General features: G+C 32.8%; 1 protein-coding gene across 8 annotated transcripts in view; it reads left to right on the top strand.

Moving 5' to 3' along the window:
- ADGRL3 (adhesion G protein-coupled receptor L3) overlaps positions 1-18,134 on the top strand; it is a 518,213-nt gene that overhangs the window by 488,302 nt on the left and 11,777 nt on the right. The gene's annotated exons all lie outside the window — the stretch shown is intronic.

Here is an 18,134-nt window from a genome sequence, read left to right as displayed (position 1 = left end):
TCAAACAAAAATTCATCATAATCATCTTTGGGATCCATTTAGAATAAAGTATCTACCATACAGTACAGAACTCTTTCTCAATGGTTTTTATTTTTTCAAACCATCTTTAATATTCTGTTCTTAAATGAACTTGTTACAGCCTATGTAACAGATTTCCTTTCTAGCTTTCCCAGTGTGATAAACTGGATTACTATTGGGATTTTATTCCTTGGAATCATGCAAAACCTTGGAAGATTTACTGATAATTTTCAATTCGTGTAATCATTCTTATATATTCTCTTTAGGATTTTGTTATTTGGTCACCTCATCTCTTTAAAAACGCCCCATTACATTTGTCCTTTGAAATATATTCATGAAGATGTTTTCCTAATGTTACCTGTACATAAGATACTTTTTCCCCTTCTGACTTGTTTGCTACAATGCTACTCACTCACGTAAATTAAGAATTCCTTCAGGCCAGTACCCCCAGACTATGATCAAGTTAAATTCCTGGATGCCATTTTCATACACAGAAGGAGTTTTTCAAGGGCACAAATGTGATAGCTGATTATAGAAAGTTTTAAGGAGGATTAACTCTGATCCAAACTCAAGTTTTTACAAATCCCACAGGAGGGTTTATTTATTTGTTCGTTTAAATATTTACTATTTGCACATAAATTGAAGTCAGTCCTCAATCCCACCCCCCAGCTTCTCCCAGGTGTAATAGAAACCTCACCCAAATTTCTAGTAGCTCTAACTTCCCTAGTGGTACAAACAATTTGTAGCGAAGGTCATCTTTCCCACTCTTATCTCCAACCCACAATCTCTGCTAAACCTCATCTTGAACAACTTAGATTAACGATGCCTCTAAAATTGAGCCTGACCCCAAACCAAAGCATTTGCTGATAAATTTATCTGGTAGTTCAGTTAATGGTTAAGTATTTCTATTCTTTTTATAGATCTATATAGAAATTGGAATATTTTCTGACATTGGATTTTGTTAGACTTTATCTCATCATGAATAATAACATTGCACTTCTCATTTTCTTTTTTATTTAATTAGCTGAATTGACCCCAGAAATTTCAGTTTAAAATCAAGTTTTGCTAGATAGCTGCTACCAATTCAATGAATGGATTATGAAAAGTGTTCCACCAACCCCCTCCCCAACTATAAGGTTATTACAAAAACGTGACCCATCTTAGTGGCAAAATTAGCAAAAAGGCTTTTCTTCTTCTGAAATAATACCTTGACTAGCATAGTGGATTTTGATTTCCTCCTATCTCCCATCCTTCATCTTGTCAGAAGTTAATGTGATTTCGAGTTTTATAGATGGAGATCTGACCTGTAAAGCTATATTTATTTAAGCCAAATCTAAGAGTGGTGTGTCTCTTCTGTAGGTATGTCGCACATGTTTATTAAAGTTGATGGATTCTCCTTTCAAGTTTCAGATTTGTGTTAGTCTACACATGCATTCTCCGTAAGTGTATATAATCCATATAATTATGCCAGCCCATAGCAATCTCTTCATAAATTTTAAGGGTAAATCTTGACTCCCAGTAGCACACCTGCCTACTGAAAGGTGGCTTTACTTGTGAGGAACACTGTTGATACAAAGGGGAAAATCATCATTGAGTAGACTTTGCAAATTGTTGATTTACTCATAGTAGTTTTGAGAATGGGGATTTAACCCAGTAACTTTTGGTAAGTTACTTATATTCTCTGTGACTGTGCAGTAGGGATATAGATAGCACCCACTTCACAGGGACCTTGGTGGACTAAGTGAATTTATGAATGTTAATTCTCTACTACAGTGCCTACAAAATAAGTACTCTTATCCTTTTACTCAGAAGTTCACTTACATCTTCCAACAAATGAAAACTGATCCTTGCCAGTGCTTTCAGATAATTAGATATTAAAATTCATCATTCACTACCGAAGGTTTTCTTTTCTTTTTATTTTCTAGTAATAGGTGGGAGGAATAAAGTGGTTACCTGAATGCCAAGTAAAAGAAATAATAATTTACCTAAAATAATGCCACCCTTGAGGCTAACGAAAAGGAGATAAACTAATAAAACTGAATTGTCTCTTCTGAATTAGAAATTAAATGCACATTATATCTGCCTAGTTGTACTTTCCACTTTTGATTTGTAACCATATTTTAGCATGGAGGAAATAAAGGTATAATATTTCTTCTTCCTACCTTAGATAGTGATATAAGCAAACACTGCCTTCCCTTTACTCCAAGCCCTACCCTGCCCTTCAGAAGCTCAGAGAACACTAGTGCAATTCAGACAGCCCTGCTAAATCACCAGTTATGTAGCGGAGCAGGGATGTGACTCATTCCCCATTTTAAACCCATGTCTTCTCAGAGGCAGTATTGTCTTTCCCAGGAGATTGGTCACCAAGGCAGAAGAAACTTCACAATAAATCACCTGTCACTTCATTAATATTCAGGCTCTTCAACGTATTTTGCTTTTGTGTTTAAAGAAAAATGCAAATGAAAAAGTGTAAGTGGTGTTTCATTGCAATTGATGATTTCTATAAATTAAAACTTAAAAGGGTGAAACCCTCAAACATATTCACTGTATCTTATTAATCTCAGTAAATATAAATTGGCTTTATGCATAAAATGTCATATTCCTCAAAAGCCTCGCCATTTTGAAGGATTTTAAAATTGTTTGTAAACATTAACCAGATCCTATAATCTGACATCTGTTTGTGAAATTTGCAAAAACAGTTAAATGATGTGCCTAAGAGTGGTTGCATGGCTAATAAATCGAAGTGGACTTGTATAACAAATTACTTTTTATTATGAACAAGCATTATAATAATATGAGTGTATTTTAAGTATCACACGGCATGGAAAAAAATTTCATTTAAGATTTACCATTACATTTATATGTAGTATTTTTGACCTTTATATTCTTGACTTGTAAATGAGGCAGCAGTACTCTCTATGTTAATTCCTTTCCTTTTATACAAGTCATCAATAAAGACATAATCAGAAAATATACAATAAGATGAGGAAATCTTTTGTGTTAGGAAAATCAGTTTAATAACACAAAAGCAAAATAGGTACAGATTTTAAAAGTGAAATGCTATGCCAAATAGATAATTAAACAGTGCTATTAATGTCTTGATTCCTAACTCAAGGAGTCCAAATAATTTTCAGAATGAATTCTCCATCACAAAATGAAATATATTAGATATTGATTTCTAGGCAATCAGGGGCAAATGTTCTTGCTATAAATTGCTGGCAAGAATTGAAAAATAAAACTTTTAAAATGCTTGCCCAGTGAGTCCTTCTTATGCTTTGCTTTTAACTTTGTCTCTTTGATATGAATCCTTTAAATCATCCAACCTCCCATAGCCAACTGCACAATAGTAAAAATGGTTTGTGCTTTACTCTTATTACTATTATTATATAATAATATTATATTATTATAGCTTTTATAGATCCCTTCACAAAGAGGAGTCTCTATGTAGATTCCTCATTATTATAGTTTATTATCTTACTGCCTTATATACAGTTAGCAGTATCTCCTATCTCCTTATTATAAATCAAACAAGCTGCGGTGAGATATCCGGATAATTTCTAAATATAGCACTATAAAACATTCCCCTTTATTTTTGAAATATCATGTTGTTTCATATAAATTCTTGAGGATGTAATTTTTCAAAAAATATCTATTTTTAAGAACTGAATATGCATATTCAACTTCTCTTCAGAAATTGCTGATATTCTTTCTCTAATAGAATACGAAGTGGCTCTTTATAGTTTATGATCACCTTGGGCTTTCTCCTTTAGTGGGTAGAGTTACGATTTTACCTATTGTACATTATTCATTATTCATCCATTATTTTTATATCCATGAAGAAGCTGGGTTTTTCGGTTAGTTTTCCAAGTGAAATGGCTAATAAAGGACAAACTCTAGATTCTAAACAAGATCTTTCTGGCTGCAAAGCCCTACTTATGAGAACAAAAATTTTCACTCTTTTCTCATGATGACAGTTTTTCATGAAGCCTGTGAAGATTAGCATAAAGATATTTTTCTCACTTCACATGGAAATAAGATATTCTTAACACCACAAGTATTAACGTCTCTATTTCTTAATTTCCTTGATGTACTATTCATTTCCTTCTACTTTAATTTGTGCTAGGTATACTTCTTTAGTGTGGATTCATCCTATTCATTTAGGGAATAAAAGCTTTAAAACACTGTGAATATATGGAGAGATGGATTGGCAATGCTTTTCAAAACTATTTTATGTGGAATATGCTGATTTGCTATAAGTGTCCAATTTTAGGATTTAGGTTGCAAGACTTTTATAATCATGTTTCTTTTCTTTCCTGGAAGGCCTCAAGGTACTTTAATGGTAGAATTCTTTATCTTTAATTTCTTATGTTTCAGTAAAAGGATGAGTATTTTGGTCAGAGCAAAGATTGTGTTACAAAACCAGCTATAATAATTCAGTATAGCACCAAACAAAGATATTACTCTTCCCAGATATTTGTACTTTTGAATTTGATATTGTCCTCTATCAGGACACGGTAATAATGCCTAGAACAAGTAGAAAATCTGTTTGAGTTAACTTCAAATACTAAACTCACTATTTTTATGTGCTAATTCCAGTTTTAACAAAACCTATGAAATGTCGTATAATTAAAATTTAAAAACAAAGCCTGACTGTACCTTTCATCTGGGAAAATGTTCCTACTGTATTATATACATAAAGGTTGTGAGGAAATAAATGTAGTATACAACATCCAAAGTTAACTAACAAAGTCATTACTCGTCCAAGTTATTTTTTTCTAAGAAATAGACTATTAATTTGTATCTACTTCTTTGAAAGTAAATAGAAATTAATTCAATTACATGAAAATTAAATCATAGAAGGGAGATACATGGTTAGCAAAAAAGAGACTTCATTAAAAAAAGATACTTAAATTGTCATTACCAGTAATTGTGCAGTAACCAATTAAAATATCTATTTAATTGAATTACGTTGCATACAAAAGCATGCACTTTATATAGCTCAACCTTATATACTGCATGCCATTTAAAAGTAGGTTTATGTGATAGGTTCTCCTATGATTTTCATAACAGGCTTTCTTCATAATTTATCATTATAACGAATGCAGGAGCTTCAAAGACTAAGACAAGTTACCCATCACATTCATAGAAGGTAATTTACAACCCCAGAAAATTACTGGAGAATTCAGAAGGATATGAGAGGATACACAGTTTGAAGGAAGATAGTTAATCTTGATGTAGAAAAGTAGAAACAATATGTTTCCTGAAACAACTTGAGTCAGAACTGATTATGATTGTATGATAAAATAGGTCTTCTCTGAATGTTATCAAGAAACTTTATTCATAGATACCTGTTTTAATTTCTTTTTCTCAGACATATTTTTTAAAACTATCAGTTCCAAATTTAATATTCAGGTTTTAGCTAGGATAGACCTTCTGCATGTAAGCTATATAATTTGCCAATATAGGGTAGAGCACTATTCATATTTTCTTCACATTGGCAAAGTATTTCATATATTTAAGTAGTTATTATACTTTCCTTTTTTCAAATGTATGTTTTATTAAGTGAAAATACACAAGCAATGTGTGACTTACAAATAAATATAGCTATGGAATTGACTATATACCATTAACTGATATCAAGAGATAATCCAATATAGAGAAAACAAATTAAGTAGCTATAGTTAGAATGGCAAAGATAAATATTATTTTGCTAAATATCTTTGATTAACTAAAAAAAAAAAACCTAATTTACTACTAAGCCTGTGCTTAAGCAAATTTGGCTGGTTATCTGTAGGCTTAGTATTCTTTTGTTTTTAGTATTATGAAATCCACTAAAAAATGTCCAAATGTATTCAACATGTCCCAAGTTTATTAATAGCACACAGAAATATTACCTTTGGCCAAGGGATGAGTTTTAGAGATGAATATCTGATTAGTATATGTTCATCATGTCTACTGCAGATTAACCACTTTCACTATTTGTGCAGCAAAGATTCACCAAGAATTCTGAGTTCTAATTTTGTTGCTGTTGGCTTGAGCAGTCAGAAAACCAAGATCTCTCTCTAGGTAGTTTTGCTTTCAGCTATTTATGTAAAATTATTATACATAATTACAATATGTAATGCAATATATAATATAAAATACCTAAAAATATGTAATACAAAAATAAAATTAGAACTTTTATATATATGTGTGTGTATGTATACACACACACAAATATATTTTTTTAGATTTTAGGTAAAAGGAGGAGTTCTTAAAAACAAAGCACAAAGATTATAAATTATAAGAAAAAAGTTTCTTGCCTCAAAATGTGAACAGTACTCATAACAGTAAGTTATTGGGAGGTGTAAACAACATAAACAAAATGTTATGCCTGTGTTGTATAAAGAATATCTACAAATTAATATATATAGACAAAAGATAAAAACAGGCAATTCACAAAATTGGAAACCCTTATGGCCAATAAACATGAAATATTACCCATCTCTTTGATAATCAGGGAAATGCAAAGTATAACAGTAATATGAGATATCATTGTAAACTCTTATCAGATTGACATAAATGTCAAGCTTACAATACCAAGTTCTAGTGGGAATCTCAGAAATTTACTGCTCATGAAATTGTGAATTGTTACAAATATATTTGACAGAACTTTGGCAATATGTTCTAAGTTGATATGTGGGCAATATATGGCCCAGTAATTTAACTTCTATGTAGTTATTGTAGAGAAACTCATGTGTCTGAGCCAGAAGACATGTATAAAGCCAACCAGTGCAAAATAAGAGGGAATAAGGTAATTTCTAGGGTCCCATATCTAAAACTCCGAACTTCTATTGAAACAGAGATAACACCTCTACATTCAGAATATTTAACTTTATGTTGAACTAATAATAACCCATTCGGTACTTTGGAGAAAACATGTCATTGAGATCCATATTAATAGATTCCTAGTGAATGAATTTGCTATTAAAAGAAGCTGAAGTATCTCTGAACCATTTGAAAGAAATTTAATAGGGCAAGTTGATTAAAATTTAATAGCAAACTTGTTGGCTATTAAAAGTGCACAATGTGATAAATCAAGATGTCAGCTCTTCAATTTATGACTTCAGAAAAAATGATGAAAAGGTTCTTGGCTTTCAGTAAAATATTTCTTCTTTGACACTTTGTAATTTCATTAATTATTTGAATAAAAACAGTACAAAATATAAAATTATGGTTTCTATGGTTTTAAAAATTATTTTTATTTAATTTTTAGGGATAGCATGCAGATTCTTTTAGTTTTGTTCATTATTATAAACAACTTGGTCTTGATTAAAATGGCTGTTCCTTCTATAAAGTAGCCCATTAAACATCGAATTTATTATTTTTGTACTCTTTCTGTAGATTGCGTGTGATGTTGATATTGTATTATTACACAGAGAAAGAAAAAAATAGGAAACAAAATACTTAAAATAGATAATCTGTCTTGAATCAATTCTCCATAGTCTCTTTTAACGATTAACTTTCATTTTTGTTTGTTTATGTTATATAAATTAACACATGAATATGAAGATTAAAAATTGAACATTATAGAAAAGAATATCAGAAGTAATGCACTCCTGTAAGACTCCTGATAAAATTTTGTTGAAACATATTTTGGGGAGAGAATACTACAAAAATGTTTGAAACAGTCACCGATTTCTAATGTGTTTAAATAAAACTACCAGAGTCAAGTGTGACCTTGAATGAATTATAAATGGTCCAGAGACATGCTGGTAGTAGATTAGACAATGTTAAAATCGTATTCACTTCTAAATTCTGAGTTGAAACTTTTCTCTAGTATGTTATACTGCAATTCATCAGATGATAATTATGTCTATAAGATGTCTTTAGAGTACTTCTGATTCACTTTTTCCAGTTTTCTTGCTTGTAATATAGTTCACTCACTAAAGAAAAGACTTGTCTTTTCTTCTCTATACCAGTTTTCTTAGCTCTTTGAAAAGGAAATTGAAGTCCCAGGACCCCTTCACAAGAAAGAAATGCAGTCATGTGTAAATGCACACCTGACCTCACAAACAAATATTTTACATAAAATTTTAAGGGTCTCACAACTCAGTAGATACCATTTTCTGGTAAAAGATCCCTTGCTTAACACTGAAGTTAGTATTATAATTCTATGGAAAATGCCATCATTAGTGAAACTATTTTTCACTTGTATAAAATGAAGTCTTCATCATCAGCCAAAATTAAGTGCTGAAGGCTAAAGCACAGAGGCATCATCCAGTAGTAACTCTGCTTTCTGTAGAACTCTGATTTATATGCATTAAGTCAGTACATGTAATGGAAATGACCTCATAAAAGCAAAATATGTCAAATCAAGAGAGAGAACTGTGAGGGAACAGAATGGGGAACAGTGTATATTAAAGAAGAAAGAAAGGGATCCCTGGGTGGCTCAGTGGTTTAGCACCTGCCTTCAGCCAGGGGTGTGATCCTGGAGTCCCAGGATGTAGTCCCACATTGGGCTCCCTGCATGGAGCCTGCTTCTCCCTCTGCCTCTCTGTGTCTCTCATGAATAAATAAATAAATAAAATCTTAAAAAAAAATAAGGAAAGAAGAAAGAACTATCCAGGTAAAACTATTCTATTGACAAAACAGAGTATTTACCATCCAATATGCTTATATATAGCAAGAATTTGCAACTTAGTAATGTTAGTATATGACTCTCAAGAATGGTGTATTCATTTGGGTCATTAGAACACCACAGTCTAGAACTAGACAACCTTGCTTACCCAATAAGAACAAATAAGAATGAAAGTACATTAAAAAAAAAAAAAGTGTGTGGGGCAGAGCAGAGTGACAATTCAAGTTATTTTTAAGAGCTTTTCAGTGTGCTTTTGTTAGCCTCCTGTCAAGAAGAAACATTGTTTGAATTAGGTTTCTGAATGATATAATATGGATTCAAGTGGAATTCAACTGTCACCTTTTCTCAGATCTGTTTTTTGACTTCACAAGTGTCAAAGCCTGCCGCTCTACGTTCGATTTTCAGGCCTCCGTTATATATATCACACAGAACTGGCCTAGACAGTGCTGTCACTCAAAGTGTCCCCATGTCAAAACACCTATTTTATTCTCATAAGGAAAGAAATACAATGTTTTTTTGGTAAAACTATGCAATGGAAAAGAGTGTACTCATTAGCATTCCATTCAAATTGCACTCATTCTAAAACTTTTATCTATCTGTCTATCTATCTATCATCTATCAATTATCTATCTATCTATCTTGTTTCAGGTAGAAACAAAGTAAAAAGAAAAAGACCCTTCTCAAAATGACTGTGATTTTACATTTAGTATTTTTCAATGGCTTTAGGGTCCAATTTTCAAATAATTGTCTGAAAAACTTCCCTAAGTCTTTCAGTTATGGAATATGAAAGTCCTTTTTGCTTTGTGTCATGCTTTCACCAGAAAAGATCTCATGGTCAGCTCTCTGTTGACTGTTTTGTCGATGATTCGCATATTGAAATTCAGTTTAATTCCTTTTCCATGGTTTTATTAAAGAGCTAACCCTTGTTTGTGACAGCAAAGCAGTAGTTTTGACTAGACTATACCCAGGATTTAGTGAGTCAGATAATTAAAGAGCAGCTATTCTTACACAGCCGCTTGGAGCTTTTTTACTTCAAGCTTTTTATTTTAAGTCACAGCAGGCTGAATCGAGTTATTTTCCCCCTCTTATCATATTATCTGAAGTTAGTATTCAGGTAGCATCTTGTATTTCCAAATAATTATATGAGTGTTTATTTCTGCTTTTTAGTATTATAGGATGTGGCATAGTGTTAGAAGGAAATGAATTCACGTTAGGAATTGGACAATTGACAGTCTTAGGAAATGTGCTCAAATGATAAAACAGCTCGTAGTTGATAAAATGACTTGCTTTAGTTTGATACGTTAAAGATGCCATAGATTTCACATTTTTTTAAAATTAACAAATACTTACCAAGCCCCGGGAACTCTTCTAGAAACTTGGTATAGAGCAATAATAAAACCCAGTGTACTTCTTGCTTCCTGGGGCTTACATTTCAGTGAAATTTGCACATAAACATTCTTTTCCCATATGTCGTGTTGCAGCTATCTTCTCCACCTCCCAACATCAGCCTATTTGGGTCTTCAACTTGACTAACCAGTAAGCTTAACTTTCGCTGCAAAAGCAGTGACAGATGGTCTGTAAACACTGATCCTCTTGGAAGTCTGCAGCAATTTCACAGCTATTAGAAGGGAAGTTTACAAATCAGAAGTTAGTCGGAGGGAAGAGGAAGAGACAGGAGGGACAGAACCTTGGAAAATAGTATCAGAATTCAAAGTGACCTGAGTAAATTGGGGAAACAGCCAGAAGCAAACAGAATAGGCTTCAGCAAAGACAAGTGAAATGCAGTGTGGCTATCGAGGAGGACAAAAGTAGCTTTGCACACTAAAGACCCAGGAAAAAAAAAAGAAAAAAAAAAGACCCAGGAAGACAGGTTCTAGACAAGTTTTCAGTTAAGAGATCTTAACTGAAGGGATTGGCACAAAGCCAGCATTTTAGACCTGGTTAGGGCCACCTTTTAAAAGTACAATTGAAATTACCAAATGTGAGTGGGGACTGTAGGAACCATGTGATAATACCTTGTTGCACTTGTTTGGAATGGCAAAAGGAAAAATGACCTCTTGCAAGCTTTGAATGTCCATGAAAAGATGGAAAAAGGATTGTCTTCTCACACTAGGGGACTCACGTGACGGCTGTTTGGTTACTCAGACACATCCCTCATTCTTTCAGACTAGCAAACCCATAGACCTGGTCCAAAACTTTATACTCTACAAAACACTCATGATCAAACTCCATATTCTGTTCCTCAGTTCCTGTTACTGAGCCCTCTCTTGTAACTCAATTTTTAGGACAAAGTTAGTTAACGGTGATGCTAATCACATCAATCTCAAATGGTGCGTGAGGTATAAAAGCAAGTGATCATAAAAAAAGCAACTTTAAGCAGTGATTCTCTTTCTATCAGGAAAAAGGCCCTTGATACCAAGGATAAAGAAGAAAGTATATATTGTTGGAAAGTTTTAGGCTATTTTTATAAGTGTTTTTTTTTTTTCTCTTTGTAAGTGTTTGTGTGGTTGTAGATGTAAAGGCAGTGAATCTCTGCTTATGACTGCATGTCAGTCATTAGGCTATATAGATCAATAACTGATCTGGATTGTGCCCAGATTTGAGGAAGCCACCTACCAAAGCCAAGTGGCTGGGACCGAATACTGTTGCATTTAGTCGACATGGTGTCACAGCATGGTGGTATACCAGTAGCATTTCTGTGATTGTTACTGGCCTTTCCAGATTAACAAGAATTGATAAGTAAAAAAACTCAGTCTTCCTACGTTAGTGGTTTGATTAATAAAGGTGTCTCCGAGTAGATTCAAAAGCTAGAAAACACTTAGAAAAACTGCAAAACAACTTTATGGTAGGGAAGCTAAAACCCAGATGGATTTTCTATCACAATTTTGATAGTTTCATTAGAATTCAATTATAGAACTCCTTTTGGGTATGATTAATCTTTTGTCCTTATATTTTTAATTTGTTAGAAATAATGATAAACAGAAAACAAAATATCAAGTCACCTACTTTTTAATTATGTTTGATTCTTCTCAACTCAACTGTTTCCTTATGCTAAAGCAGAGTATATTATTTTACATTGGTATAGAAAAATAAAGGAATATTTTCTTCTGTATAATCTATATGAAGTAAAGGGGGAATAACATGCAATCTTTCCAGCTCACTTGTTTTTTATTAGTTCAAATTAAGTTATATATAGTAATGAAGGAAAATGTGTAGAAATACAGGTATAAGCCTCAGCCATAAAGGTCTAACTAACCCTTATTTGATCTGTGAAGAAATGGAATGAATTTGAGCAATTCCATATTTTTAAGGTTTTTGCTCTACTTCATTTTGAGTTGTTTGCACCTCTCATTTTCTTTTGAAATTCTTAGAGTAGTTTTAGAAAGTAATTATTTGTATTGGAAGATAACTTTTTTTTACTTGAAAGAAGCTAGAATAATAAACATTGGGTAGCAGGTATAATTTACAGGTAATTTGCTTTTTAAAAATATTGTGCAGACCCAATCTAGTCTTTAGCAATCGAAATTTGTGTAACATCAATGATACACGTGTTTAAGATTTACAATATTCTATTTCTTATCTGAAAGGCACTGTAGCTTTGTAGTTTTTCCTGTTAGTATTTTATATATTTATCAGTGGAAAGTAACATCCTGACTTACCCATTGTATGATAAATTGAAGATCGGCCATCTGTCTGTGTTAAAACCATTTGAATGTATATGTTGTACAATTTCAGCACTCATTGAGCATTTAATAAGTAAAAACTTCTGTGTTAGTCCTGTGCTAGTTCTTGTAGGATGTATGGAATACAAACACGTGGCTTATTTCCTAAAAGAATTGCAACCTTACAGCTCTAAAGATCTGACGAGCTGTATTGTCCTTTAAATCTAGAGATGTTCACTTACTCCCTTTTGAGGTTAAACTGTGTGTTATTTGGGGCGCCTGGCTGGCCCAGTCAGTAGAGCATGCAACTCTTGATCTGGGATTGTCAGTTCTAGCCCCATGTTGGGCATAGAGCTTACTTAAAAAAATAAAAAACAAGATAAAATATGTATTATTTGATGATTTATTGTACCCACAAGAGCTGTGATTTCAAAAAAAAAAAAAAAACCACTGTGGCCAAGAGTTTTCTTCTTTTTTTTTTTTTTTGATATTATTTTTCTACAAGTAGCTAAACGTTTTTGTTTCATTCACTCAAGATAGAGTACTTTTTATTTTGAGATAATCATAGATCCACTTACAGTTATATGAAATAATGAAGAGATTGTGTACTTTGTACCTGGTATTCCTCAATAATATCTTGTTTAAAGTTATGCTACAAAATCACTGCCAGGGTATTGACCAGTATCTAGCAATCTTGCTCAGATGTCTTCAGTATTACTTGTATTTAATTGCATTTTGTGTTTGTGTGTGTGTTCAATGCAATTCTATTGAAAGAGTAGGTTTGTGTTAATAGCACCATAGTCAAGACACAGAGTAGCTCCATAACCACAAGGAAACCTCATATTGCCTGTTATGACCATATCCACTTCCCTCCCGCCTTGTATCTTTAACCCTGTCAGCCATTAATCTCTTCTCCATTTCTATAATTTTCTCATTTCAAGAATGTTATCAATATATACACTTATGACTGTATATACTTATATATATTATTTATAGACATATGGAATCATTTAACATATAACCTTATAGATTGTCTTTTTTACTCTCTATTATTATCCAGACATTCATCTAGTTGTTCCTTTTTATTGCTGAATAGTTTTCCATTGTAAGGATATGCCATAGATTGTTTAACCATTCACCAGTTGGAAGATATCTTGCCTGTTTCCCATTATGGACTATTGTAAATAATGCTACGTGAACATCCAAGTGTAGGTTTTTATGTGAACATAAATTTCCATTTCATCTGGAATGAATGTCCAAAAGCACAGTTGCTGGGTTAGGTATGATAACTGCATGGTTAGTTTCATAAGTAACTGTCCAACTATTTTCCAGAGTAGCTATACTATTTTTTATTCCCCCAGCAACATCATGATCCAGTTTCTCTTCACCCTTCCCAGCACTTAATATTATCACCAGTGGAATCTTCACTGTGGAGTGATACCACATTGTTGTTTTAATCTGTATTTCCCTAATAGCTAGTAGCAATTCTTTTCATGGGCTTATTTGCCACCTGTATATCCTCTGCTATAAAATGTCTATTTATGTCTTTGGCCCATTTTTTATTGGATTGGAGGGGTTTTTTTGTTTGTTTGTTTGTTTTCTGTTTTGAGGTTTTTGTTCTTGTCATTGTTGTTTTACTGTTGACTTTTGAGAGCTCTTTCTATGTTCCAGATACTAGTCTTTTGTTGAATAGCAAATATTTGTGTTTGCAAATATTTTCTCTTGGTCTATAGATTGTATTTTCATTCTCTAATATATATATTGAAGTTACCTGTGTTCAACCTATCTCCATACAATTTGCATTTTCCTTTCATCAGTCACATTTTCTTTGTCATGTAACATAAACATTTTTTAGACGTGGCTTAGTTATATTTAATAAAACTGTTCCTCTGATCTTTTGCTTTTTTTTTTGGTTAAACAGTTTTGGAAGGTGGGAGGTTGCAACTCATACTAATAATATGTTAGGAATTAAGTACATCTATTCACAAAGAGATGAAATAATTTAATTTTGTGACTTTACTGTGCCAAAGTTCAAACAACCAGTTGGAAAATGGAAAATGGAATTATATATGTGCTGTATATTATGAAGTGAATCCATATGATTATTCTATCAGATTTGTAAATTCACCTAATTAGTATGCTTACTATGGTGTACTAATAAGAGTGATTATATTTTATTTTATTTCAACTTAAGGAATTCCTTTTCAGAGAATTTTTAAGAAATGTCAAATTCTTCTGTTGTGTCAACAACTGCTCTCCAAATAAGTGTTTTATCATAAATGTTGCCTTTTATTCTTTTTTTTTTTTAATTTTCATTGAAAACAACCCAATGGTTTCTGTGAATGAGGGAATGTTTTGTTTATTTTGGCTTTTCTTTCTGTGTTTTAAATTTTTTTTCAGCTTTTGTTTTGTTTTGTTTTGTTTGTATGGAAAACTATATTTTGCTTTTTTTAATTTTTAAAAATTATTTTTAGCAAGCATGGGAGTATATTCTTGCTTATACTTTGGGAAAGAGAACACCCTAAATGTGGCTTAATCAACATTGTAAACCATTTTCTTTCCCATTGACTCTTGGATATGTGCATTATTGGAAACATGTGTGCTTTAGTGGCATATATTTTTGAGTCTAATTAGCTGCCTGCCTGTAATCAGGACTATATCAACTGTTGTCATTCTAAATGTTTCCTTTCTTTTTTTCAAACACATTTGCCTGATTGACCTTTTTTTTTTTTTCTCTGTCTTTCTATGGGGCTGCTCCAGGAGCCATGGCTAATCATCTTATAAGCAATGCTCTGCTTCGTCCGCATGGTACTAACAATCCCTATAATACATTGCTTGGGGAACCGGCGGTCTGTAACAACCCTTCTGTCAGCATGTACAACGCACAAGGTGTGCTGGAGTTTATCTTAATTTTTTCAAGTGAGAGTCCCATTTTATGTAGCTTTTATGGCCACATTCTATTTTTCTTTCCTTCCACCCCCTTTTCTTTCTTTTGGAAGCAGACACACAGACTCCTTTCGCTTTCCACCCCTCTTGATGCTTTTATTTTCCATTTTCCTTAGGTTTTCCTTAGTAACAAATGGATTCCTTCCTTCTGATAAACAAATGCTTGATTCATCAATCTGTGTTTGTTTCTCTGTAATGTTATAAAATGTATTGTGATGTGTCAGTGCTTTTCTTGTTGTTGATTGATTTCTCTATTAAATATTTATGTATTTATTTTGAGAAATGAGATTTTTGCCTAAGGTAAGTACGATAAAGGAAGACTTGATTCAATAGTCTTAATGTTAAAAGGTCAAGAACAGAATCTTACGTTATCACGGCATGAAGCACACACTCTAGGCACAAGGCATCGGTACTGGGGAAAGCAGTTAGGTCAACTCCATGGAAAAATCACAAAATCCATGGAACTAAGCTGTGGAGAAAAGAGCCATTCAATCTGCCATTGAACTGCACATAGCAAGTCAGGTTTGACACTAGCTTGCCATTGCCAATGTGAGCTGGCTCAGAAAGGTCATGATTTTTTTCTTCTACTGTGGCTGTGTGTGAAAAACAAGGCTTTGGGATATGGTTCTTCTGAATATCCTCCAGCTTTCAATGATATAAAAATTTAATTGCATCTCAAACAAGTAACTGTCGATCTCTTTAAAACCACTTATGTTGTAGGTGTTCAGACATGGCTTTACCTTTTCTAAGAATAAAAAATATATATTGGAGCACAAGAAATTAAAAATATTCATATCATTTGGAAGAGACCACAGGAAAAATCTATTCAAATAAAAGTTTCCTAAAAGAAAAGTCCTCGTTGGGGATCCACTTGTGTAATATTATATTTGAAAGAAAATTCACTGTAACGAAGAGGCTTAAGTGGTTCTTTGAAGTTGCATGTGATAGATTAGCAGTATTTAACTTTCCCAGGCAATTTTGAATAAAATTTCTATTATTCTCTGTGGGAATCTTTGCGTTTTCTTTTCCTTCTCAGTCAGAGGTAAAATATCAGTGTCGCGAGCGCGTAAAACTTGGTGTGAATGGCCATTCCATAAAAGTATGCTTGTTGCAGCACTGCCATTGGGTGTCTAAAACCTTCTGAGTTTCCTAGGCGACACCTTGCCAGATCCAAAGGATGATTTCAAATTATTTCAAAAATACTGAAGTCAGTAATAGAGAAGTGACTTCAGGAACATGGTCAAACTGTTTCTCAGCAGGATGAAGTAATTAAGCGAACTTTTGATTTATCAAGTTTCATAAGGCCTGCATGCCTAAGAACCACAGACTTTTAGAATCAAAAGAAAAGATGGAGCTCATGAATCCTCTTCCCCACATTGCTGCCATTCTATCAGCCTGTGCCTGTCTCCTCTAATGGGACCCTTCTCACCTCAGGATTTCGTACATTCAATTGTTGAAATCTCCATTTGCTACATATATATTTTTTTTTCCTTCCACTGAGCTGAAATTTGCCTCTGGCCAGGACGCTTTGATTTGCCCTCTAGAGCCCAGAAGAGCAAAGTATTCTTCTGCTCTCTGTGTCAGTCCTTTTAAATCCTTTGAAAGCAGCTCATCTGGCTTCGTTCAGTCCTCCATTTCCCCAGTAAAACAATCTCAGTGCCATCAATGTGAGATAGTTTCTGGGTCTTTCTTCACGGTTCCCCTTCTAAATTGTCTCTCCTTTGTCAAAATCCCTATTTCCTTGTGGCACTCCATGAAGTGTACATGCATTTCACAACACAACAAATGTGGCTTGACAGAGCAATTTAGCAGACCTTATGAAGGCTTGGGTTTTTGTTTGTTTTGTTTTTTTTATTAAGCTAATTGACAGATAATTGTGTCATTATAAATATTTTACAATGTGCTGATATATTAGTAAGTTTTCAGTAATGTTTAGTGAAGATTTACACAATATCCGCAAATTAAACTGTTCTGCGTTGTTCACTTTACAGGAAGAATTGTTAGAAAAATAGTACAAATTGTTTTATTTAATGTTGTTATAAAACAAGTAAAAAGTTAGATAACCTCTTGTTCAGCTTTCTTAATTATTCAGTTATAACTTCTAATATGTAATGAAAAACTAACAATTATTAATCTCTATGTTTGCCCTAATTCAATATCTGCCTTCTTGTCTTATTTTCTTTTTACCAGTATCCTAAATTAGGGGATTTTTCTAAGGATGGAACACTATTAAAGTGAAATTCTGTCAATGCAAAATTTAAAATAATATCATATAGGTATAAGGTTTTATTCCTGTGAAATGTATTCCCAGATATTGCTCTTAAGATTATCAATAAATACACAAAGGATTCTTCTGAATGGATTAATTGGGTTTTTTTTCAGTGAATTAAAGTCTACTAAGTTTTCTTAAAAACAAAAGTAAATAATTTTATTAATGTTTTTCAGAGTCAGAAGTGAAATTGTTTAACTGTTTTATGTTTTAATATTTTTTAAGATGTTAAACTATGGTTTATGGTAGTGCTTAAAATAATTATTTTACCACTGACCAAAAATAAATCTTAGTGATTGTCATACTGCTACTAATCTTATGCTTTCAGATGAATGCACTTAATATTCTTACTGGCAAGGGGAAATCTTACATGAAATATAGGTGGCTCGGTATGTACTGGAGTGGTTTATGTTGAATTACCACTTGGTTCTGTTCTGTGGGTTCTCTAATTCAGTTGCACCAATGCCATCCAACCAAAGAAGCATTCAGATTTTAAGTATTCAGATTTAAAGTATCCATATTTGTTTGCAATGTCTTTATTTAAATATGTAAAGATGTGTTTATAGAGTTACTGAAGCATATAGAGTTAGGAATAAAGATGAGTAACATACTTTTATTA

Source organism: Nyctereutes procyonoides, unplaced genomic scaffold (genome assembly GCF_905146905.1).
Source record: "Nyctereutes procyonoides isolate TBG_1078 unplaced genomic scaffold, NYPRO_anot_genome, whole genome shotgun sequence".
Classification (NCBI taxonomy): Eukaryota; Metazoa; Chordata; class Mammalia; order Carnivora; family Canidae; genus Nyctereutes; species Nyctereutes procyonoides.
This window is presented reverse-complemented; position numbering and strand designations above follow the sequence as displayed.